Raw genomic sequence first — 25,577 nt, 5'->3', positions numbered from 1 at the left:
TTTTTTTCCATATAGTTTATTTTATTTCTTTTTAATTGAAATACAGTTGGTTTACAATGTTGTGTTAACTTCTGATGTACAGCATAGAGATTCAGTTAAACATACATATATTCTTTATAAGCTACTACAAGTTCCCTGTGCTATACAGTAGGACCTTGCTGTTTATCCATGGTAGAATGTTCTATTGGACAGTGCAGATGGCTACATTTTGGGGACCAACCGGGTTATAGGGATGGGGAAGGTGGATTAAAGGTGGCTGAATAACTGAGAAAGACAGTGTTAGAAGCAGGAAGAGGGAAGTGCGGAGGAGGAGGAAGCACTGGATTTAGGAGGAAAGAGTCATTTAGTTTCTGTTGAACACCAGTCAGGACAAAGTATCTATGCAAATGCTCGGGTGGGTAAAGCAGAGGACGAGTGGGCTCTTCCAAGGCTGGTAAAGCTACACAACCCCTCACCCTCCAACCCCACCCCGATCCCTGCAGTACCAGGCTGGCTTATCCCCTCCTGTGCACAGTTTCTCCTGAATTAGGGCTGCTCTCTCAACCTCTCCCAGACCAGTGGCTCATAAGTACTGTGACTAGGCTGGAGCCTGAGAGCTTGCTGTTTCATTTCTGCTCTGGCCCTATTTTCTCCCAGATCCCTTGGCTTCCTCTCTCCCAGTCGCCTCACTCTCCCTTCCCCATACTCCATCCTTGGAAAGTCCCCTTGCCCTCACTTATTTGATTGCTTCCTCTTGAACTATTCTTTCCCACAAGGACCACCAAACCCTTAATCCCACTAATTTTTTACTTACCCCCTCCTTCCTCCCAGCTTAGATTCTAAGGTCTATCGCGATAACCATTCCCTGGCTTATACCCCTCCCCTTCTCATTGTGTTTCATCAGCAAAACCCAGCCCTGGCTGAGTCCACCCCTCCTTCTATGCACCCAAGGAATGGAATGTGGCTGGAGAAAAACCACACGACCCTGCTGAGTGGTCTCACTTTAAATATAGGACCGCCAACTCAAGAGGGCCCTCAGCCTTGTCCATACCACACTTCTCTAGTAACTGTTCGGCTCTTCAAGGGAATTTTTTCTCACCTTCTCCTATCTCCTGTAATAGCCAATAGCCCCTCCCCAATCACAGCTTTCTACTGCATAGAAGGAAGAAAAACACACAGCCCTGATCATCAAGCAGTCAGCACAAAGAGTATTTGGTGCAAATTTGAAAAAGTACACAAAGTGAGTGTGTGTGTGTGTGTGTGTGTGTGTGTGTTGTGGAGGACTGCTAACACCTCTCCAGGTTGAGCAATTAATTAGAAATGGTGCCCCTTCCTCCAGATTGATGTGGCCTCAAAGCTTGGTTGACAGAACAGGGGCTGGATTTCAGCCCCCGTCTGTCTCTTTCTGCTCCGCAGTGGCCTGAACATGCCACCACCCAATGAACTACCTGACCTACCCGCACTTGAACCCACAGATTTTGCCCTCTCTTCAAAAACAGTGTGTGAATATACTGTCCTGGCCTCTATCCAAGGTCATCTCCCTCACTCCTATGCTAGTCCCATTGCTTCTCACCTACTGGAGGACAAGCTTTCTCCAGCTGTCTCCTCTTATCTTCTGCACCATCACCTTTACCTGTCTAAAGGATCATTCCAGCATATCAACAAGAGGAAACATCCCCCATGTTTAAAATACCCTCTCTTAACCCCAAGCACTCCTCTTTCTCAGTTGTTCTCTACAGCAAAGCTCAAAAGCTGTTCATACTTGCTATACACCACTCTTCCTCACCTCCCATCTCTTGTTAACGCAACCTCATCAGACTTTCTCCCCAATGACTCCATTGAAACAGCTTTCCTCAAGGACATCAGAAACCTTCATCAGGTCAAATGCAGTGTTCAAACTCTCAGTCTTCATCTTACTTATTTCAACAGCATTTGATAAGACTGATCACTCCCACCTTCCTGAAACAATTCTCTTATCTTCCAACACTCCACCCTCTCCTGGTGTTCCTCCTACCTGGTAGCTCCTTCTACTATATGGAATCTCCAAATGTTGGAGTTCATCTTTGTCCTCTTCTCCAGCTACTCTCCCCCTAAGTGAATTTATGTGGACCTAAGGCTTAAAAAGCACCTATGTGCTGATGAATCCGAAATTCGTACCTTCAGACTCATATATCCAACAGTTTACTCAACATCTTGACTTGGATGTAGAACAAGCACCTTATGTAACATATGCAAAACAGAATTCCTGACTCTCCCCAGCCCCATATTTTCTCCTCTTTAAGTCTTCTTCATGCTATTAAATAGTATCACCATTAACCCATCCTTTCTTTAGGCCCTGAACCTAAGAATCATACATAATCTTTCTGTTCCTTCGCACACTCTCTGCCAAATCCATTTGAATTCAAAGTGTATCTGAATAGTTCTCTTCTCTGCTCCCACCCTAGCCCAAGCTACCACAAGCTGTCTCCTTAATGGTCTCCCTGAGGACGTCTGTTCTTCCCTGTTGTGTATTTCACACGTTAGCAAGAGTAACTTTTTAGAATGTGAATCAGATGCAGTCATTCCTCTCTGCTCACTCTCCCATGGCTTTCTGTTGCTCTTATAACAGCCCATAAGCCTCCATAGGATCTGACCTCTTCCCCACCTCTTCAGCCTAACTACCACTGCTCCCTGGCCGGCTGACTACACACAGCCACAATGGCCTTTCGTTGTTTCTGCAACATGCCAGGTTATTCCCACCTCAGAGCTTATGGCTGATTTTCTTTCAGCTTGGAAAGGCTGTCCACCGTTCCCCCTGCCCCCCCACCCCAGCTCTAAAGTCACCCTATTCCTGACTTTATATCACTTTCTGAAACTTTTGTTTACTTGTTTGTATTCTATCTCCTCTCTCCCACTAGAATGCAAGTTTCAGGGGGGCCTTGCCTTGCCAAAGGCATTATTCCCTGCGCCTAGAACAGTGCCTGGCACCGACCAGATGTTCAGTTAGCACTTGTGGAAAGGTTGCGTTTCTTCCAAAATTCTATTCCTCCTGAATCTTCGGACCCTTCCTCATTTCATTTCCAGCCTTCCCACGCCCAAGGCAAAGCCGCAACTCTCCGCTCCTCCCGCTCGGTTCTTAGCTCTCCCACGCCTTTCTGCGCGGCCCCTTTAAGCGGACTCCTGACCGCCGCGGGTAAGGCGGGGCCGAAACCTCGCCGACGCCGACTCGGAGGGGCGGGGCGGAACTAGGGGGGCGGGGCCTGCGTGCTGCGTGCGTGCGCGTTCTGGAGGCGCCGCCGCCGCCGCTCTCGAGGCCGCCGCTGCCGCCGTCGCCGCGCAGAGCCGGAGTAGGAGCCACGGCCGAGAAGAGGGAGGAGGAGGAGGAGGAGGTGGAGGAGGCGCCGGACCGGGGGGGTGAGTGAGGGGCGGGGAGCCGGAGCCGGCCCCAGAGGGAGCAGGGGGCGCGGGTCTGCCGAGCCGGGGCTGAGGCGGCTCCTGTCGCCGGTCAGTCCCCTGGCTCCCCCTTCTTCCTCCGCGTTCCCTCGGTGTCCGGGGCGGCGGCCCGGGGGCCTGGCCGGCGGGAGGGGCCAGGGCTCGGGGAGGCCTGGCCGCCGCCGGGGCCAGAGCCAACCACGCCCGCGGACCGAGCCGGTCGACTGTGGCTGGGCCTGCGGGCGAGGGACGGGAGGGGCCCGGGCCGGGTGTGGGAGAGAAAGAGGACATTGTGTCCCCCACCCTCCAACTCCCCGAGGTGTCATGGCACAAGCCCATTTCCCTCGCCGTCTCCCCGGACATGGTGCCCTCGCCCCTCACTGCCGGAGGGCGGTAGAAGATTGGACATCGCTGCATTTTTCTTCTTGCGTGTCCCCAGATGGGGTCAGATCTTTCAAACCCACATCACCCTTTGCGGGGCAAGCGAAGACGGGGTTGGAGGGTTGGGTGAATTTTCTGTCCTCACTCGTCTGCTGGAAAGGTGTGGGTAGGTGGCAGCGGTGTCCTTTCTGTGTTCACTTCTGTCGGGGTTCAGGGTCTCCCATTCTTTCCTTTATTCCCCTCAGTGCCTAGAGCTGACATATCTATACCCCACTCCACCTCCCAGCCCCTTTCCCGCCCTCTTTACCCCATGTCTTCCGTGGCTTGCCATGTGTTCGCCTTTTCAGCGTTGCTTTTCTTGGGTCTCTGCTTCTTCCCTGAATTTTGTTAGGGAAGAGGTCACCGTGTGATTCTTGTCTTCCTTCAAATTGGGACTGGGAGTGTCGCTTGCCCCCTCGCTCAGGAAGTTAAGGACACTGTCTTCGGCTGAATTGTGTAATTTACTGCTCTGGGGAGAAGGTGGGGGGAAGACGGTTGTGCCTGAAAAATGGAATCAACTCACAGGGCTTAGAACCAGAGTTTAGGGGACCTTTTGACCCCTTGGAAAAAGAACTAGCGTTGAGGAGTCAATGTATTCCTTTTTGGGAGGGAAGGTCGTTTTGTCATTGCTTTAAAGGAAGGAGGATATAAGAAATGACAGGGAATAACAGGGCAGGAGGTTAATGGGTCACAGCCGTAACAGGTAGCCACAGTTTTTTTTTTTTTTTTGCTTCCAGAGTGTGAGATGATGATTCTTTCTGTTTTTATCACACTTAGAGTGAAGTATCAGCTTTTGGTTTAACGTGAGACTCCTGCCTTCAAAAGCATGCCGAACGGCAGTCTCAGAAGGGATGCTGTTGGAAACAGGATTTGGAAACTTTATTTTGGTTTCCTGTCAGAGTGTATGGGGGTGGGCATGTGTGTGTATAGTTTTTCTTTTCTTTTGATGTAATTGATATGTGAAGTATTTTGACATAATAAGCACTAAATCAGGTCCCGAGCTCCTTTCTGTCTTTATTATGATTTCCTGTAACACTTGCTTTCTGTTTTGAAGTTATAATTGTGTTGGTTGAAATTCTTTTTTAGTCTGGTGTTTCAGTGAAGCTTGTTTCCTCAGTATTTTCAATTATATACTGCAAAATATGATTAGGTGTAAGGTACTGAGGCTCATACAGTGCCCAGCACATGGTAGACATTTGGTATTTCTTGAATGAATTGAATTATTACAAAGATGTGTCTAGATATGATATATTTTCTATCCTTTTATATATATCTTTATCCTTTTGCATATTAGAATATTGCATTTCATTTCCAATATATAAAATAGTAATTATTAACCTTTTCTGGGCCACCGACACTTTTGAGAGTATAATGAAATGTATAGACTCTCTCAGGGAAGAAGTTTAGAGACATTTATGACAAAATTTTGCATTCAGTTTCAGGGACCCTCTGAGGCCAACCATGGGTACTTGTCTTAAAAGTAAACTGGAATCCCTGAGTATTATTCAGTTGCATATTAAAACTCTACAAAAGCCTTTGTTCACTTTCTGTGTGACCTCGGAAATGACAGTGTCTGCTCTTACAGACTAAACTTTTGGTGTTTGGGAACAAGTTTTTTGTTGTTGTTTTTTTTAATAGTAATGAGGCAGAATCTACATTGCCTTTTTCTTTCTTTCTTTTTTATTATTTTATTGTATTTTTGGGAAGAGTTGGGGGAGGTAATTAAGTATTTATTTAGAGGCAGGACTGGGGATTGAACCTAGGACCTCATTCATGCCAGACATGCGCTCTACCACTGAGCTACATCCTCCCCCCCACCCTCCCACCCCGGAACAAGATTTAAGAGTGATTGTTATTACAAGTTTATGGGGGAAAAGTTCTCATTAATGACTATTACCAGTGATTTTAAATTAATAATAATTTTAAACAAATGACTTATGAGGAAATAAGATTGTTATAGTCACTTTTGGCACCTTAAAATCATAATCACAACTGACATGTTTTTTATTGTACAGACTCCTTAGCAATATGATCAGCATTTGAAAATGTTCACATATCATTTTCCTGTTCTCTTTCAAGCTTGTTTATATGCATGGTTTTTCTTTTAGTTAACAATTGTATCAACATTTAATAATAATTTAACAAGTACTTTTTGAATGCCTGTTATGTAAATAAAACAAAGTCCTTGCTGTCATAGAGCTTATATTCTAATCAGGAGAGATAGGTCATAACCAAATAACTGTAGAATAAGTCAGATGATAAGAGATATGCAGAAGAGTAATAGTAGGGTGAGAGGATAGAGAGAAACAGTAACAAGGAAGGGTAGTCAGGGAAGACATGAGACTGGAGCCTCTAGACCTGGAGGAAGTGAGGGATAAATGCTCTCTTGGGAAAGAAGGTTACAGGCAGAGAGGACTGTAAATGCAAAGACCACTCTGTACGTGGCCTTTCTGAGAACAGTTAGGCTGCCAGTAAGCAAGAAGCAAAGTGAGAGAGCTTGAAGTTAGAGAAGTGTAAAGCCTTGTAGGCCATGGTCAAAACTTTGGATTTTACTTTGAATGAGATGGGAAACCACTGGAGGGTTTTGAGTAGAAGAGAGACCTGCTGTAACTTACTGTGTTACTGTGGAAATCATTCTGGCTGGAAATCAACTTGGGTGGGGGCAGGGGCAAGAGCGGAAGCAGGAAGACCAATTAGGAGGTTTATGTTCGTTTTAAACCTTTTTCAGTGGTTGCAAAATAGTCCATGTACTTGCTGTTGGTCGTATAGATAGTTTCTCCCCCCCCCCCCCGTTGAAAATAACAATGAAATGAATACATTTGTGTATGCAACATTTTCTTTCTTTTCAAATATTTCCTTGGAATTGATTTTCAGAAGGAGTACTGATTCAAAGTATATAGATATACTTGTCTTTTTGGTGTATCTATTCATTCCTTCAGAGAGTAGGTTGTATTGGTTAAAGTGACAGCCACAGTTGTTGATCTTAAGTTTCATACAGTGTCACTTGCATTGAATATTATTGTTTAATACTTAAAAAATAATTTCAGTTATAAAAAGAGACCTTTCAAATTGTTCGATTGAATTTTCCAGTAGCTCACAGGAGTTCATATATTAGCTGACCTCTCTAACATTTAACAACAGGGTGCTAATTGCTGGGGATACAGAGTTGAATTAGATGGGGTCTCTGCCCTCCAGGAGTTTTACATTCTGTCATAATTTGTAACCTAAAACTTAAATAGCTTCAAATCTTGTCAGTGTTAACTGTTCCTCAAGAACTTTGTTAGTATATGGTAGATGATCTTTTATGTAAAGTAGGCTTGCCAATCAAGCATCTAATTTTTCATGTTGATAATTCTTTTTTCTTACAAAGGGATTTTTTTTAATGGTATCAGCAATTTGTTTAATTTCTGTTTGTATGTCTTTAGAATTTACATCTCTGACAGCCCCCATGCTTTGTTCTTTGCAATAAACTATGCAACTAGTACTTAGTTGAGGACTCTCACAGTTGAATTTTTAAATTGTTGTAATTCTTTATAAGTTACTCAAAACACAGAAACTATTGTTTCTGTTAAATTAGTTCAGCATTGCATCTTTGAAATTTTATTTAGTTTATAAGGGAGGATGATACCAGTCTGTTTTGATAGAATTATACCACTGTGAGAGCATTGTTCAGCATTTCTGGCTCTGAAATCTAAACAGCTTGATTTGGCTTGAGCAGAAACCCCAACATCTATGAAGTGGGTGGGTTGAGCTAATAATGGAGTTACCTGGAAGCACATAGCACTGTGTCTGACACTTGCTGGGGACCCAGCAAATGTTCATTGAACATCACATAACCTCTAAGCTCCAGTTCTAAAATTCTCTTATTTTAGAAGCTCAGTAAAAAGATCTTTTATAAAGCATTTATATCTTAATGTTGTGGTGAGTTTAAAATTGTGAACATAAACTACCTTCCTCCTAATGTTCCTTTCAGATTGAACTCATCAGTTTTAAAGAGTTACGGCATATTGCCAAGTATTTTCTGCTCATTTTGATATCATATATTGCTGCATGACTTAATGCCAAATTCGAATCTTATGGAAATGATTAATGTTAAACATAAAGATAGTTCAGCTTTCTTATGTTACTGAAACAGATGAAGCATCCATTTTTCCCCTTTTTGTGCGTGAAATTTGGAGGTTACAAGTGGTAGTTCTTAACGTGCTTTTCAGTCTTTCATATGCAAAGAAAATATTGGCCCATTTGAGTTTTTGTAGTAGTGGTTATGAGTATGCAATGAATGATTCACATACTCACCAGTCCCCTTTGTACTCAGTTTTAAGATGACTTATTAAGAGGCAGTTTGTTTCAAAGTTAAATGATCCAGATTAGAATTGAACCTGTAAACTTAGCATATCATGATGTTCTGATCAATTAAGCAGTTCAACAGAGAACTATGCCATGCTCTCATTTCCACTTGAAAATAGGCCTTTTAGAGGTAGAAGGTACCGGCATGCACCAATAAAAAAAGGAAATTGTGTATGATGATTAAGATGGAGTTGAAAGAAATTGTGTGCTTTTATAAGTGGTCTAAAAATCATCCTTTTATTATAATTTTCAAAAGTACATGGTATACATATTGAGGATTAAATATGTTATGTGAGATTAACTTCAATCATTAGACAAATTAATGGCTTTTTTTTAAGGTTCTAATGACTTATTTAGTCTACATAAATTTAGGTTAGATAAATCTGGAAAATTTCTTTGCATATCCAGTTTTTCCAGATAGATAGTTTCCTATCTCCATTCTATTTATTTAGTTCACATTGATAGAGAGTGCTTCAAAGCATGGATGGTAAAATTAACCATATTTGGAATTAAATATGTAATTCTGTGTTTGGTTTCAGAATATATTTAAATTAGGCCGTATTTCATAAGGATAGGAATATACTAACCTACATGTTATAACTGATAAAAGACACTGTTGGATTAATTAAAACTTGAGGTTCCTTACTTTGAATTCACAAGTATGTGTATACCTGTAAGATCCATGGTTGTTTGCAGTGCTATGTTAGCCTCACTTATTCTGGTTGTAAAATACAACTTTACTTGGGATAGAGCTGTGTTTAGTTATCAATGACAAAAGTGTAAAGTTAGAGACACACAAAGAACAGCGTACAACTGTTTCTTTGGACAAAATCCAAGTGTAGCTTATAAGATTCTAAGTTAGTCGTAGTAGGAATTCTCTCTTATTGCAGACTGAACATTTCAAATCTGTCAGATGTGTGATCCGGAGAGTAAATTCATTCACTCTATTTTCAATGATATTTTAAAATTCATGTATAAATAGGATCATTCTGTTCTAGACAAGTTGGCTGTATTATAGAACATTAAGCAAGCAACCGTAACTTAAGTATTTTAGCAGCTGACATTAACACTGTTCTTTGGACTTTATGTGGTTTTCAGTATCTAGCCCAAATCATTGATGTCTTTTGAACTACTTTTAAATTTCATTGTATAGTTGTGAAAATATTGCATAATTTCATTAATAGATGTCAGATTTAGTAATTGAACAGATGTTTGAGTGATGCAGTATTAGGCTGTTTGATGGAAACTAAAATGTGAGGTTGTAGTTTCCACTTTAAGGAATATATAATATAGTAATTTATTCTGTTTGTCAGAACCTGACATATGTTTTATAAATAAATGTTGTATTTTCATAGTAGAGTAAAAAAGAATGATACTCATTTTCTAAGTAAAGTCTATGTGATGTTTTAATTCTCTCTTAGTTGCTCAACAACTACTTCTGTGGTCTTACTTTCTAACAGCTTTTTAGTATTAGAGCAAGCCAGTTCCCAGTTGTGTAAAATATAGTCAAATAAGAATTGCTTGCTCAACTGCCTGTTTTACTTACATTGAAGACTTTTTCTTTTCTTTCTCTCTCTCTCTTTTTTTTTTTTTTTTTTTACAAATTGCTTTTCTGCATATATGCCACAGTGTAGGGAAGTTTTTTCTGGTTCAGCCAACAATTTTAATTCTGTGTTTAATGTGAGAAGTTTTGGGGGATTTTTGGTAGAACAGCTTAATATTTCTTCTACACTGATTAAAATCATCCTGTGCCACTAAAGTTAACTATCCACTAGAACAGAAATACGCATATAGACAAAATGCATCAGTGTGCGTTTTTAGTGAATGTTGGTAGCTTGCCAGCTTTATTTTCAAGTTCCTCCCAGACCTAACTGTGATGTGCTTATAAGGCAACAACAGTATATTTAGTTAATTTGCAAAACAAGAATAGTTTTTCTGGTTTTTCCATTTTGCATGTTTTGAGTGAGGATTAATTAGACATTTATTATTCTCAATAGGCATACAATGAAACAGTTCATTTCACTGTGGTCCTTTCTCTTGGAGCACTGGCTGACTTTTAGATAGTGAGCCTTGTGCAGTTTCGTGAATACTACTGAGTTTTGGATGACATTCTTTACACAGTCTAAAAGTACACGTGAGCCTAATAGAAGCTGGAAACAAAACAAGTTTGAGGTTTTCTTCGCACTAGGATAGGAAGTATAGTTTCTATTCCAAGTAATATGCCCTTGTTAGGTTCAGGATCATTTTCAGTAGTTACAACTGCTTAAACATTTTTGTCTTGTTTAAACTAATTCATGTTCCATTATGGCAAATTTCGAAAAAAAATGTAAATGTAAAGAAGAAATTGGAAATTACTCATAAACCTATCACCCAGAGATAATTACTACTATAATAACAATTATAACATTTTTAATGTACATTATTCTAGTTCTTTCTTTGCATGTACAGATTTTTTAAATTTAAAAATAAGTTGGAATTATACTTTATAAATACAGTTTCACTCCTACTTTTTTCTCCGAACAGAATATTGGTCTCCGAGTGTGGGACTTTTCGATTAATTCTTTATACTACTACTATTTTAAATAACACTGGGGCAAACATTTTTGTACATTTATCTTTGATTGCATCTCTGGTTTTTTTTCTTCCTTTAGGATAGATTCCCAGAAGTGGGATAACTGGATCAAAGGGTGGTTACCCTCTGTTTAAGAGTGTGTGTCTCACTGCACCTTCAATGGCATTGAGTAGGTCAGTTTTTACAATCTTTGCCAATTTGATAGATACCTGTTACAGTTCTTGGGTGGTAATCACAAAATCCTCGTATTACTAATTATCTATAAAACCATCAGAGTGTATGTTTAGTAATTTGTGCAGTCATCTTTGAAAAAGTTGATTGGAATGAATTTCTTTAAAAATATTTTAGGGAAAAGTAATCTTTGTGACGAAAAAGATATTCTTTGACATTACAATTTGAGTATTGTTCTTTTATTGGAAAGAAAGAGCATTTTATTGTTCTCCCTTTACTAAAATAACAAACATGAAAAAGCTTATTTTATAGTATTTAGTAAAACAGAAATATTATGTAAAACTGAATTATTTCAGATGATGAGAGAGATCGTCACATGATTCAGATTAAAAAAAAAAACCATGCAACTTAGTGTTTAGAGCAATAACTCTAGAGTTAGGCAGCATGTATTCAAATCCTTGCTTTGCCACTTACTAAGTATGTGATTTGAGGCAACTCACCGAGTATACAATTTGAGGTAATCTACTAAATATGTAATTTGATGTTTCTGAACTTTGGCGTTCTCATCTTTAAAAGGAGAATGAATAATAGTACCTACTTTATAGGATTGTTGAGCGGATTAGAAATACTATGTAAGACTGCTAGGCACACAGTAAGCATTTAATAAAAGCTAGCTATTGTTAGATTTGGGGCTTTGGCCAGTTTTGGGAGGATGGGGCAGGACATATCATTTGTGTGTCCTTATTTACATGAATAAATGCAGAGATGCAAAAGGGCCTTGAGCAATGGCAGCTTGAAGGGAGTGGTAGACATTCTTTGTGGTAGGAATGGCATGAGCCAAGATAGAAAGTTCAGGACAAGTTGGAGAACAGAGGATTGATTTGACAGAAGCCTAGGCTTGTATAATTAGAAAATATTGGCCATAAGGCTGTAAAGATTGATTGGGACTGGACTTTGGAAGTCATTGAATGTTAGATTGAGAAATACAGACTTTATTTGGGAGCACAAGAAGTTTTGATATGAGGAAAATGATCCAAGCAGAGCATTCATCTTTTGGAATATGAATCTGGCTCCAGAGTACAAAATGATTGAGGAAGAAAGAGGCTGAAGACAGGGAGGCTGATTTAACACAGGTAGGCCAAGACCTGAGATTTTAAAGGAAAACCAGAGGAAAGGTTTTGGGGGGAATTGCTGGAAGTCACTGTTGTGAAGATCTCTGGATCGTCAAGTGTACTCAGGTTTGGAAGTACAGTTCAGCAAAAAGAGTCTGAATCTAATGAATAGGCTTCGTGGAGTCAGGTCATCTCTGAGAGAAGATAGGACTTGATATGTACACTTTGGTTGTAGCTGCCTTTTAAAAAAAAGGATAAAAGATTCCTGTTATTTCATCAGTAAAAGGGATGTTTATGCTATTTCTTTGACAAATGTATAGTCTCTTACAGAAATTTTATTTAGCACTTTGAGTTCTTAGTTAACAGGGAACCCTCACTTTTAGACATTGTGTTTCTGGAGGCTTTACCTTAAAATACTTCACTGTACGGTGAAATTCTTCTGTGTGTGATCTTTCTAGCATTCATGAATGCAACTGGACTTTAGAAACATCAGTTGTGTGAGCGAAGTGATAAAAAGTGAAATACAGACTTTAAGCAGCGCAGAATGTTGAAGGCAGTGGAATATGGAGCAATAAAAAAAAGAAAATTGAATATATGATCTTTAGAAAAAACATTACTTTCAGTACTTTTCTCCCTTCTCTCTCTTTTTTAATTTTTTTTATTATTATTTTTAACTGAGGTACAGTCAGTTACAATGTGTCAATTTCTGGTGTACAGCACAGTGTCCCAGTCATGCATATGCATATGTATATTCATTTTCATATCCTTCTCTCTTAATTTCTTAATTTAAAAAAATGAGTTAGCAAATGCCATTCTTAGTCCTTCTAGTACCTGGCTCTAGCTCTACACTAATTACTCTTTCCACTTGGCTAAGTAATATGTAAGCAAGTTAGCCTAAAGATTGATATTAATATTTCTTTTTGACTGATAAGTAAACTCACATAAGGTGTGAATTATTTGCTTGCTGTCTTCCTTTTATATTACCAATTGAGAAAAGGAGCAACCCCCAGTTTTTAAAAAATAAATACAGGTTTGTGATACGTTCAGGGTGTTTGCATTTTTTAAACCATTCAGTTGTTATACCTTTCTTAATGTTTCTTTAGTTTTCAGCTATTTTCTAAACTCAGACATAAAGTTCTTATTATTAGTTATTTTTATTCACATCTCTCCCCTTTAAAAGTATCCTTGAAAATATTTTTAAATTAATAAGCAAATATAGCACATAGTATTGGGGATTATATATGTGTGTTTTTGTTTTTGTTTTTTTTTTACAAACACTGTGTTTTTCTTACATGAAATTACAAAAGCCCAGATCTTGTCAGCTGAATGATATTCCATTTACTAAAGAGACCTCAGTATTCAAAACAGGGATTTAATGTTTCCAACTATAAGATTCCAGTTGAAAATTTGAATTGACTTGAAGATATTCCTTTTTGTCAACAGGAATCAGAACTACAGTCATTCTCCTAAGACTGATCACTCATACTCTTCCCTTCTTCTCCCCAGCCATAGTTGAGAACAGTATCTTCCCTGGTTTGGGCCATGCTGCCACTGTCATCAAGGTGGCAGCTGTGGCCTTTCCAGTCTGTACTTCTTACATTCTTAGAAGCCTCCTTGCTTCTTGGCAGGGAAAATAAGTTATTAGATTGAATGTCTAGCAGCTCATAGTATACTATTATAAGAAAATTTACAATTTTAAATGTCAGATCTCAATAAAGCTAAAATAAATAACAATTTTATTCAGTTGTTACGTGAGGTGACAGATGAGGTATGTAAAACATGAATAGACTTTCATATCCTTCTATCCCAAAGGACTGGAATAAAAAAAGTCCACTGGTTGAATAGAATATTGTGTATATTTTTCTTATTCTTTTTATTAAAAGAGCATTTTTCTCATTTCTTTTTTTAAACTGAACAGTATTGTTCTCATCTTTATTAAGAACTTGTTAGAAATAAACACATCATGAACTATCCAAAGGAAAATGATTTCTCAGTTCATTATTTTGTCTTTTAATACAATCATTATATCTCCCCATATATTCTTCCACATGTACAAAGTCCTTGTACTAATTCTTACTCCTTTTGAATCAGCAATTTTGAATGCTAAATTTAAGTTCTTGGCTAATAAAGCAGTCCTTCCCCAAAATAATCTTAAACAGTTTGGCCGATGAATATTTATTGAGTGATTATTGAGCACCGGTACTATTCTAGGAACTGGAGATAGGGCAGTGAATAGATTGCCCTCCTCGAGTTCTGTGTACCAGTGAAGTTTGGTGGTTATGGAGAGAAACAGTAAACAAATAAGTGAACAGATAATTTCAGAGGTCACAAATGCTGTGAAGAAGCTTTAACAGGAAAAAATGATAGAGAGGAATGGAAGGGTTTAGACTGAGTTCCCTGAGATGATGATATTTAATCTGAGACCTGAATGACAAGAAGCCAGATGTGTGACAATCTGCAAGAAGAGTGAACCAGACAAGAGGGTCAGTTGGTGCAGAAGCCCTAAAGTGGGAAGCAGCTGTCATGCTTGAGAAGGCCGTTGTGGTAAGCTGAGAAGAGACTAGTAGATGAAGTTTGCATGGGACAGATCACAGAAGTCTGTGGTGCAGGATTTGGATTTTGTTCTTAACAAATAACAAAAGGAAGACATGGCATATCACTGCCTACCTTTATGGATAGGAAATGTGCAACTTTTGAATTTGAATATGGTGTTACACTAATGATAGTGGCTTAAAGCAGATCTGGAGGGTAACTAGTAGTGTCGCCAGACATAGAAAATCACTCACTTATGGTACATAAATTATGTTTTTCCCAGGGGTCTGCAGAGATAGGAATGAATTATTTTTAATATTGCAAAAAGCCTAATGAAAGTTATATATTTGCTCACAATAGGTTTATACAGTGAAATATTATTTATCTTTGCTTTGACCAATAATCCTATTGACTCAAACCTTTGGGGCTAGTTACCATATTATCATCGTACACTGGTGATTTGTAAGCTGTTATTGAAATAAAACATTGTGCTTACACCTCAGGAAGCTAGCATTGAGTTTTGTTAGTTTTTTTGTCTTTGATAATTTGAGACTTCTGATTAGCCATTACTTACCTGATTAATAAAATGTCATTGTAATTGATAGACAGAAGTCTTTAAAGACATGGAATCTGTAGAGAATGAAAGATTTTTCATAGTAAGTTTGAGAAGCACTGATAAATGTCCCAATCTCTAGAGAGGCTTAGACGGAGAAGGGAACTAATTTTTTTTTTTTGGAAGGTAAAGTGCTTACATCCCATTTCATTTGCACAATAGATCTGTGAGATAGATATTGTTCACTTTTTGCAGATAATGACCCCAAAGTAATTATATAATTTACAAAAATTCACAAACTCTTAATTATAGAGGATAATGCTGACAGCAGACTTTCAGAAGAAAGGACTACTTCAGTACAAAGCACAAAATAAGTGATCAGTAAAGATTGTTGTTTTGCTTGTGTGCAAACATGAATCAATGAATGAATGAGTAGGTGAATGACAGAAACTGCGTCTATCCGCTCCCTTTCTTCAGTGCAGCACACTGTTTTCCTTCTAGATGAGCCTAGAAAGTTTTTCAGAACTAATCGACTTCATGTATCATTTTTCTCTGCATAACTCTCTCCTCACCCATGAGGCTTAAATTCTTAAAATAAATCACACAATAAAAATTCTAAGGAGGAAAATGAAGATCAGAAACTCGGAAAGTGTGATTTTCACTAAGATTTTTAACTACCTTGAGTAATCTGTGTTTTCACTTTAAAAAAAAAAAAGCTGCTTTAGACCCTTGCATCCACATTTCAAGTTATCACCTTTTGGTTCTGTTTGTATCTCTTAATTTTTTTTAACTATTTAAAAATTTACTGTAGTTTTTTGAAATGAAGTGGTGGAAGAATGGTAATCAAAATGTTGATGCAGCTAACATTAGTTGTCCACCTAATCTCTGTTTCAGTGGGCAGGGAGTGGGAAGGGATGTGTTTGTTACTGTCATCTATCAGTATATCGGAGTGTGTGATTAGTTGTTCAGAGATATGAACTGATAATTCTGGGGCATTTATTTAATGGTTGGTTTGGTTAAAAAAAACACATAATGGGTTTTTTTTTCCGACTAATGCTAATACTCTGGCAGAATAGTATGAGATCTAAACTGCGTATTTATAAAGTTTCTAATCCTTCAAATGAATTACTGTCTTAACAAATTTAAGTTTAGAGTACCTGTAAGTGAATACTTCATAAGAATGAATACCTAAAAGATGAAAATAGATGCAGACAATTGAGAGACTGAAAGAAACTTTCAATGGAAGGTTGCGAAAGAGGAAGGATTATAATACAGGATATATCATAAGGGAGTGGATAGCACATGAAAATTGCCGTGCTAGACTGTGGAAAAGAAATTTATTTTCACCAAAAGAGAAACGAAATTGATGAAATGAGGGCCACACGGAGATAAATTAATATTGAAAAATAGAAGGAACCCTTTAGATATGATGGCCTACAGGGACCTTCAGAGAGGATGATGCATCTCACCATTTGTGGCAGTATCACTACTTGATGAAGTATGGGATCTATCTTGCTGGTTTAAGTTTGAAGTACAGTAATCCTAGACACAATGAAGAGGGTTGTTTTTGTGAAGAATGGACATAGTTTAAAATTTGTCGTAGTTGTCTGAGAAATAAGGTTATAATATGACAAGTCTATAAAAGGTAACTTTATATATTTGAGTTCTTGGTATCCTCAGAGTGCTCTTTTTGTTTTTTGGGCTAGATTTCTGTATGACAGCTTTTCAACTGCTCTGCTGTTTATTCTAATCATATAATCGGTTTAGTAATAACATAACCCCTGGCAGGAAATTGTCATGCTTCAGAAATTGTTTTGCATATAAAGTATAAGTGTCAATTTGCCCTATAGATGTGTATATCTAAAATTTGATGTGGGTGAAACTTTTATAAATTTAATTATTTAAGAATATTAGATCAATAAAAACCATAGGCAAGTGAGTTGGAAGGTGAATTTTGTATCTCAGACCCACCTTTATTTGTTTACATCTTCAGATATTAAGTTATTCTGATGATGTGTCTTTTACATCTAAATGATGTGTGGAACTTCAGTAACTCAAAATTGGTCAGATAATATATACTTAAAAAAACAAGTTCCTATTCCTTTTGAATATTGAGTTTCACACTTGGGACAAACTCCATTGTAAAACATTGTTTTGAATTTGAATGAATGTTTAGTAAATACTCACTAGTATTCAGATGTCAATTTTTACATTGAAATATTATCTATTATGTTATACTCATTGTAACTCAAATAACAACCAAACTGCAGCTGAAACCATGGATAGGAGGGTTTTAGGTGATGTAGTCACTCTGTTATTCCCGTTAAGCTTTAGATTTGTACTACTGTCATCAACAGAACAAGCTTCACATTGTGTCATCACTCTGTGCCATCTGCCTGCATGTGTATGTAAGCAGCACTGGGTATAAAGAATCATCACTTTGTGGTGTTCTGCTTAGGTTCAAGGGTACTGAGCTCAGCTTGTGTCTACAGTGAATTGTCACATTCTTTATCTTTTGCAACCATAGCACTTCTATAACCATGTGTTTAATGTCTTCTGTGTGTTGATGTGCTGAAGATGGACATGTGAAGTTTTTTAGTAGAGGAAAGAGAATGCCTATTTAATCAGTAAAATTTCTAAGTGATTTTTAAAAAAACATTCAAATACTTGCTAAAGAGGGAGAACTCTTTATATGAAGGACCAACCGTCCCCTCTCCACCTTGTGGTTAATTTCCCAGTACAAGAAACTATTTTTTTAGTCTGAAGACAAGTGTTTTGTAGAAAATCATATAATTGCATTTGTTTGCACCATTTTTTAAAAATGCTCTATTGTTGAGAGAAAAGGCTGATTAACAATGTTTATGTAGTATGATTTCAGTTTTTATTTTTACATGTTTATGTTCATATGTAGAATATAGGTAGGCTAAAAGGAAACAGGCAAAGAACCAAAATTGTTAGCTTGAAGTTGGGATTACAGGTGATTTTTATTTTCCTTAAAGCTTTTAAAGATGAAGAGTCTTTGAGGATAAAATAAGTTAAAGACTTTACAAATGAATTAAACAAATACATTTCTGAGATGGAATTACATATGATGATAAAATCTGTACTTTAAAACAAAAACAGGCAAAATTAAGATTGCCATTTTCTTGGTGTAGTGTGAGAGAGAAATGGGAAAAATATTGTACTATTGATATGATGACTTGGAAAACTTCTGTTTGATTCTTCTAACTCAGGTTTGCCTCAATTACATTCATTTGTATACTGTTTTATGCATAATTGTTTAATTACAGATTGTAAGTTTATTTATATAAATGATATGCCAAATCTCACTTTGAGTATTTGATCATTTTGGTCAGCAGGCAAAAAACGCTCCGTGGAAGTTTGCATGTAGTATCTACCAGCTGTTACTTCACCTCTTTATTTCTGTTTTTTTCATCTGATAAAAATGAAAACAACAGTACCTGTTTCTTAGACATGTTTGACGTTTGAATAAGTATACCTGGAATACAAAAAGCACTTAAATTTTATTGCTGCCATTACCACTACCAGCAAAAGTTGGCATTGATGTCTGTAAGAAACTGGAGAAGATTGCTAGTGACTGGAGCAATATTTTAATCCTATATATCCACTATTTTTACTCTTTGTATTCTCCTTTAGTTAAATGGGACTATTACTTGTACATTTAAGGGAGATTGATTATTTATGAATACAATAAATGATGGCTTAATGTTTTAAACCCAGAATATTTAACATGGGAGATTTGTGATTTGGGGCAGGCAAAATTTTTAATCCTGCATATTTCAAGGCTTATATGCTAAACAGGTTTATTAACTAGAGAATTGAGTATAGCTGACAGCATCTCACTTATTACTTCCCAGCAGTGACTTTTGTTCCCTACCTGTTTAAATTTCATCATAGGATTGAAAACTTGTGTTTCTTTGTGAATAGTGGTGCCCTGAGGATGCTAGTGGTTAATGCTGGGTTTTGCAGATTTAACTGAAATGAGTTTATTTTAGTGGCAAAATTTATAAATTTTGCTTATTTCTTTTATGTTCTTTACCGTGCCTTGTACCCAGTAGAGATAATGGATATTAGGGTGTGTTTGATAGTTTTTGAAGAAATTGGAGTCTTCAGATTCGTTAAAGCAAGAGGAGGAGAAGTTCACAGGGATTCCTAGATTTCCAGGGTTTTAGGTTGTTTTTATTTTTATCACCTAAATACATATTATAAAAATTCCTTAGACCAAATTAAAATATATTTCCATGGAGTGGTATGATGTTATAAGTGTTCCTCATTTAATAAAAGTCACCGGCCCCATCCATAGAGGTATTGGTTTTGTTACATCTGCAGTAGGGCCGAGGAATCTGTAGTTTACTCCTCCATGTGATTCTGATGCAATACTTTTCCATTTTCTTTCTCTATATATTTTCATTTTAGTATTATATTTTTAAAAATCTGTATTGTATTTAAAGCCTTTGGACTATAGTAATAAATTTTATTTAATAATGAAAATTAATGTTACATCTTAACTTTTCATTGTATATTCCTTTTTAAGTATTTCAAATGTACATATATTACTTATTCAAACCCGTGTAATACCAAGTTCATTGTAGAAAAAATGAGAGTACCAGTGAGGTAATGTTTCTCAACCTTTTCTAATTTTCACCCTCATGAAATTTTAATATCATAGGTGTACTGTATATTTGTCTATATATTATATATTAATCTGTGCTTTATGCACGAAAGGAGTTAAGTTTTTTTTTTTTTTTTGCACCTCACAGCCAGTTTTCACCCCCTTGGAAGCGATACTGAAAAGAAAAATCACCCTTACTTTTACTTCTTGGCCTGTTAACATTTTGGTATACATCTTTCCCAGTGGTTTTCGGTGCATATCTATTTTCCTTTAAAAAATGAGGGCACATATTTAATAATTCATGCTTCCTTTTAAAAAAATGTTTTTTTGTGAAAATGAATATATTTTAATAGTGTATCTAATGGATAAATCGATATCAGTTTGTAGTATTCTGTTATGTGAATTTGCCATCTTTTTTTAAATGCTTCCCTGTAGTTCTCACTTTTTTATTATAAAAGCTCTGTTATGAATATCATTGTAGTTGAGTTTTTCCATGCATTCTTAATTATTTCCATAGGATAAATTCTAAGAAGTAGAATTATTTTATTCTGTATATTTTAATATTTTTGATGTATACAACTTAGTGAAAGTCCCTTTTTCCAAGGACAAACCACTATTAATGTGAATATTTGTCCAGGACTTTTCCTCTGTATATTCTAAAATAAATAGTTTTATAAATAAAGCTGTATCTATCTTTATATTTTAAAAAAGAATAGATTGAACTTTAACTGTGGCAAATTGCTTTTTTCCCAAGGCATTTTGATCATCTTTTAATATCGCTAAATGTAATATATCTCATTTCTTTTTTGCAACATTCTACTTTATTGATGGACAGTCATTTATCCTTTCTTCTATTGAAGGACCATCTATTTCCTGGTTTTCAAGTTTTTATTTTTGGCATACATCTTTGTTTGCTTGTGTTTTTCTATATCATAAATTCCCATTTGTGGTGAAATTGCTGCATCATTTATGAATTGGAAGTACCTTATATGTTTGAGTCTTTTTTAGGCTTTTTCTGATTTTTCATTTCTTTATTTGCCTACTCAGATATTGGTACTAGATTTTAATTACTGTAACTTTAGAGTGTTGTACTTTTATATCTGGGAATCTAAAATGTTCCATTAAATAGGTAGATGTGCTTGTGTATTTTTCAGATCACAAGTTACAGTTTAAGTTTGGCTAGGTTTTGTTTCTCTGTTTTTTAAAAGACAAGCATATGTATTTTAACTAGATTAGAATAATACAAATTTTTGAGGATTGAAGTTTTTAGGCTTGAGCACTTTTAGTACTTGGTGGTAAAGCACCTGTAAGTTGCAAAGTGGACAAACAAGTTGTTGAATTGTGAGCTTTCTGGGAATACTTGGAAACACAACACTTCTGTCAAATCTGACTTCTAATCTTTGGTTTATTGATTGAAGTATCTTGGGTGTATACCCTGTCTGCTATCTAATTTTTATTCCTTTTAAAAGGAGATATATTCTCTCTTTTTACATTTCTGATAGTCTTGTTTTATGTATCTCATAATATGCTGTTTCTGGTTATTTTTATAAAGTTCCTTTATATATTGTCTCCAGAGTTATTCATACATTCTTCTGAGGTTTAGAATTTCATAAAGTCCAAAATATATGAGACTAGATCCATTAAACATTGCAAAAGAAGTAGAAATGTTTTGTTTTTTTTTAAGCACTAATCTTTTCTGAGGCAGTTTCTCCTTTCAATTTAAATATAACTGCTCATGCTGTTATTAACATCTTTAAATGTTGATTCTGACCCTACTTATTATGATTCTATCTATGAGCTAACTTTTTTTCTTTTTACACACTTGAGAGTGAGACTTTCAAATTCTCTTAGTGTCCTGAAGACTTAGTTTGCCTTTACAATGAAAATCTCTCCTGAGAGTACTATGGTCACCACTAGGATAAAAACTAACCATAATAAATAGAATAAATGATATTCAGGACCTAGACAGCTCAGTCAGGACTGTTTTCTAAGACTAGCCTCTCCTGGAGTTGAGCTGTCACCACAGCTAGCTTACACTTATTACAGAGGTTCACCTTGCTTTGGACCATCATCCATCTTGCTAAGTGGGGAACCGTTTTCCCTTGTGGTAGTGGTCTTTCTTGTGCAGTATGTCTAAAAAAATTGACATCTCAAATGGGATTTTGTCTTCTGAGGCTTACCATGTAACCAGGTTTGAGATTTTATTCTTTGGTGCAAAATTTAATTTAAACACTAAGCTGAGTCCTTTACTCAGAATCATAGTAGCTAGCAGATGACATGCTTGGGCTCATATGACTTTGGACCTTTGGCCAAGCCTGTGTGATTGCTTAGATACTGCCTTTCCACCCCCATTGCCTACTTCTTTGTTTTCTGAAGCTTGAAGCCATATCAGAAACTTCAAATTCATTTAAATCAATAGTCCATACAAGAATATTTGATTTTAACTAAATGTTATGTGAGGTTATTATAAATGATTATAAAAATTAGAATGTGTAATCGACATTTGTGTTAATAAAACTTTGAAATATTTCCACTTTATTATTTTTTATTATTTAAAATGTTTTCCCCTCACACTTAAGTATTGTGGTAAACTAGTACCAGTAAGATAGTAATAATCACTTGGTGGAAAAGATTCTTTAATAGATTTCTAGAATATATATCTCCACTGTACATAAAAGTTGAGATTTTATGTCTTGTGCTCTGACAGAAAGTAAACTGCTTTTCAGGAAGGCATCAAGTAATTTTTACTAGCTCTTTATGTAATTATTTTCTTATTCAAAGTATAAGTAAAGTAATCTTTGAACATCCTTTTAGTCATACTTTTTTCAAAAGCTTAATTATTTTTAATTAAACAAGTGGTACATTATAAAAAGAAACACAAGTGACAAAAATACAGATCAAGTGAAAAATACCTATAAGACAAAATCTGCTATGTATCTTATAGAAATTCACTGTGTAAACATACATATATATTTATGTAAAAATATTTAGTTTTGTTTTTAATACCTCCTTTTTTTTTTTAAGATTTTAGGGGTAGAGTTGAGATGTGAAGACTAGAAATGCGCTTCACTAGAGTGCTTCTTATTCAGAGAAGTTTTGTCAAGGTTCCCCATCTCTGCCTTTGCTCCTCCCCTCACCTGTATTCTTTACTTTTTAAAAATTAATTAATTAAATTGAATTATAATCAATTGCAGTGTGTCCATTTCTGGTGTAAAGCATAATGTCCCAGTCTTACATACATATAATTATATTCATTTTCATATTCTTTTTCATTAAAGGTTATTATAAGATTGAACATAGTTCCCTGTGCTATACAGAAATTTGTTTTTTATCTATTTTTATATATAATAGTATTTGCAAATCTCAAACTCCCAAATTTATCCCTTCCCACCCCTTCCCCCCCATAACGACAAGTTTGTTTATTATGTCTGCGAGTCTGTTTGTTTTGTAAATGAGTTCATTAGTGTCTTCTTTTTTCTTTTGTTAGAGTCCATATTTGAGTGATATCATATGTTATTTTTCTTTTCCTTTCTGGCTTACTTCACTTAGAATGACAGTCTGGAGATCTATCCATGTTGCTGCAAATGGCATTAATTTATTCTTTTTATGGCTGAGTAGTATTCTATTGTATAAATATACCACAACTTCTTTATCCAATCATCTGTTGATGGACATTTAGGTTGTTTCCATGTGTTGGCTATTGTAAATAGTGCTGCTATGAACACTGGGGTGCTGGTATCTTTTTGAATGAAGGTTCCCTCTAGATACATGCCCAGGGATGGGATTGCTGGATCATGTGGTAAGTCTATTTTTAGTTTTTTGAGGAATCTTTCTCATAGTAACTGTACCAAACTACATTCCCACCAACAGTGTAGGAGGGTTCTTTTTTCTTCACACCTCCAGCATTTATTGTTTGTGGACTTTGGAATGATGGCCATTCTGACTAATGTGAGATGATAGATTTCTCATTGTAGTTTTGATTTGCACTTCTCTGATAATTGACGATATTGAGCATTTTTTTCATGTGCCTATTGGCCATTTGTATGTCTTCATTGGAGAATTGCTTATTTAGGTCTTATGCCCATTTTTGAATTGGGTTGTGTATTCTTTACTTTTAATCACCACTCTCTTCCTTGAAAGGAGGGGAAGTATAATGTGGTAGGTCTCAACCTTGGATGGGTGTTTATTAGAATTAATTGAAGAGCTTTGAGAAGTATCCACATCCTGGCTCCACCATCCAGAAATTCTTATTTAATTGATCATGATGAGGTAAGACATGTGGGAGAAGAGCATGCTTTATCTTAGCCTGCAAAGAGAAACTTGCCTGAGCTTCTGAGTTTAAGTATTGTTTTGGGGAAGGCAATGATTGAATCCAAGGGAGCATCTTCCTGCATTTCCCATCTTCAAGAAGGAACATAGGCATAGGTCTTTGTCATCTCTCAAGTTCTCTCAGGAATACACTGCCACAAACTTCTTCATTTATTCCAGTGTTGGTTTAGCTAGAGTTTGTAATACTTTAATTCTAAGGAAAATCAACATCATTAATTGGTGCAGACTAAGTAGACAAGAAGATAAGTGATAAAGCAGTATGATGTTGTGGTTAACCACATAGATACTAGAGCCAAACAGCCTGGGTTGTCATCCTGGTTCTGTAATTTATGTCTGTTGACCTTGGGCAGGTTTGTTTTAGCCTTTCTGCCTCATCTATAAAATCAGGATAATGGTCTTCACCTCAATACGAATGTTGTAAGGATTAAAAATACTATTATATGGAAAGTGCTCAAAACAGTATTTTGTATATGGTAAGTATTCCAAAAATAATAGTTACAATTAATTTATTCCCTTCTTGTACCCGTCATTTCTAACATTGCCTATCCTTTTCTTGCCAAATATTTCAGTTCTTAGGGTCATTGTCTGTTGCAATATTCAGTTATACTGTTGTAGGGTAAAAGTAGCCATGGACCATATGTAAATAAATGCACGTGGATGTATCCACTTCATAAACACTGAAATTTGAATGTCATATAATTTTCACATGTCATGAGGTACTGTTTTTCTTTTGATTTTAAAAAATTTATTTTAAAATGTAAAAGTTATTTTTAGTTATAGGCCACGCAAAAACGGACAGCAGACTGGATTCTGCCTGTCAGTCATAGTTAGCTGATACCTGAACTGGAATAAAAGAACCTGCACATTCTGGCAGCTACTTTAGACACCCTTTCTTTCTTAAGCATGCCTTCATTAATTTCCCTGTACTTTGGAGGAATCTAGAAAATTAGTTTTATTGCCATTAGGTTTAGGATATTTAAATTCTGCTCACAGCTTTGATCTTAAACTATTAGTATATTTGTGAAACAGTGAAATCTTTGTGGATTCTCTCTTCTTCAAACAGTGACATAGATTACTGTACTTGGAGTTCTTTGGTTGCAAGCAGCAGAAACAGACATTGTCTTGTTCTCGGCACCAGTATATAGTAGATGTTTGTATTAATCAGGGTTCTCCAGAGAAACAGACCAGTAACACATATACATGTGTGTGCATGCACAAACACATGCACACTATACATACACATTATATGTGTGTATGTATGTGTACAAAATAGATTTATTTCAAGGAATTGGCTTATGTGATTGTGGGGGCTGGTTAAGTCCAAAATCTATAGGGCAGGCCAGCTAGAAACTCTCTGGCAGGAATTCTTGTGACAGAATTTCTTCTTCAGTGAAACCTCACTTTCAGTTGATTAGATGAGGCCTCCTCGCATCATCAGTAATCTCCTTTCCTTGTTGTTGACAACATTTACATACCTTCACAGCAACATCGAGATTAGTGTGTGTCTGAATATCTGAG

The 25,577-nt window shown here is 36.5% G+C and overlaps 1 protein-coding gene across 1 annotated transcript in view; it reads left to right on the top strand.

The window, feature by feature from the left end:
- Window positions 1–3,232: 3,232 nt before the first annotated feature.
- The window catches only part of RAP1A (RAP1A, member of RAS oncogene family), a 69,983-nt gene continuing 47,638 nt past the window's right edge, over window positions 3,233–25,577 (top strand). The window contains exon 1 of the mRNA XM_072968014.1: window positions 3,233–3,372. The gene's annotated coding sequence lies outside the window, so the exon portion shown is untranslated. The remainder of the gene's footprint in view (window positions 3,373–25,577) is intronic.

This window comes from Vicugna pacos, chromosome 9 (assembly GCF_048564905.1).
Source record: "Vicugna pacos chromosome 9, VicPac4, whole genome shotgun sequence".
NCBI classification, from domain to species: domain Eukaryota; kingdom Metazoa; phylum Chordata; class Mammalia; order Artiodactyla; family Camelidae; genus Vicugna; species Vicugna pacos.
Note: the sequence above shows the minus strand (reverse complement) of the source record. Positions and strands in the feature narration are given on the sequence as shown.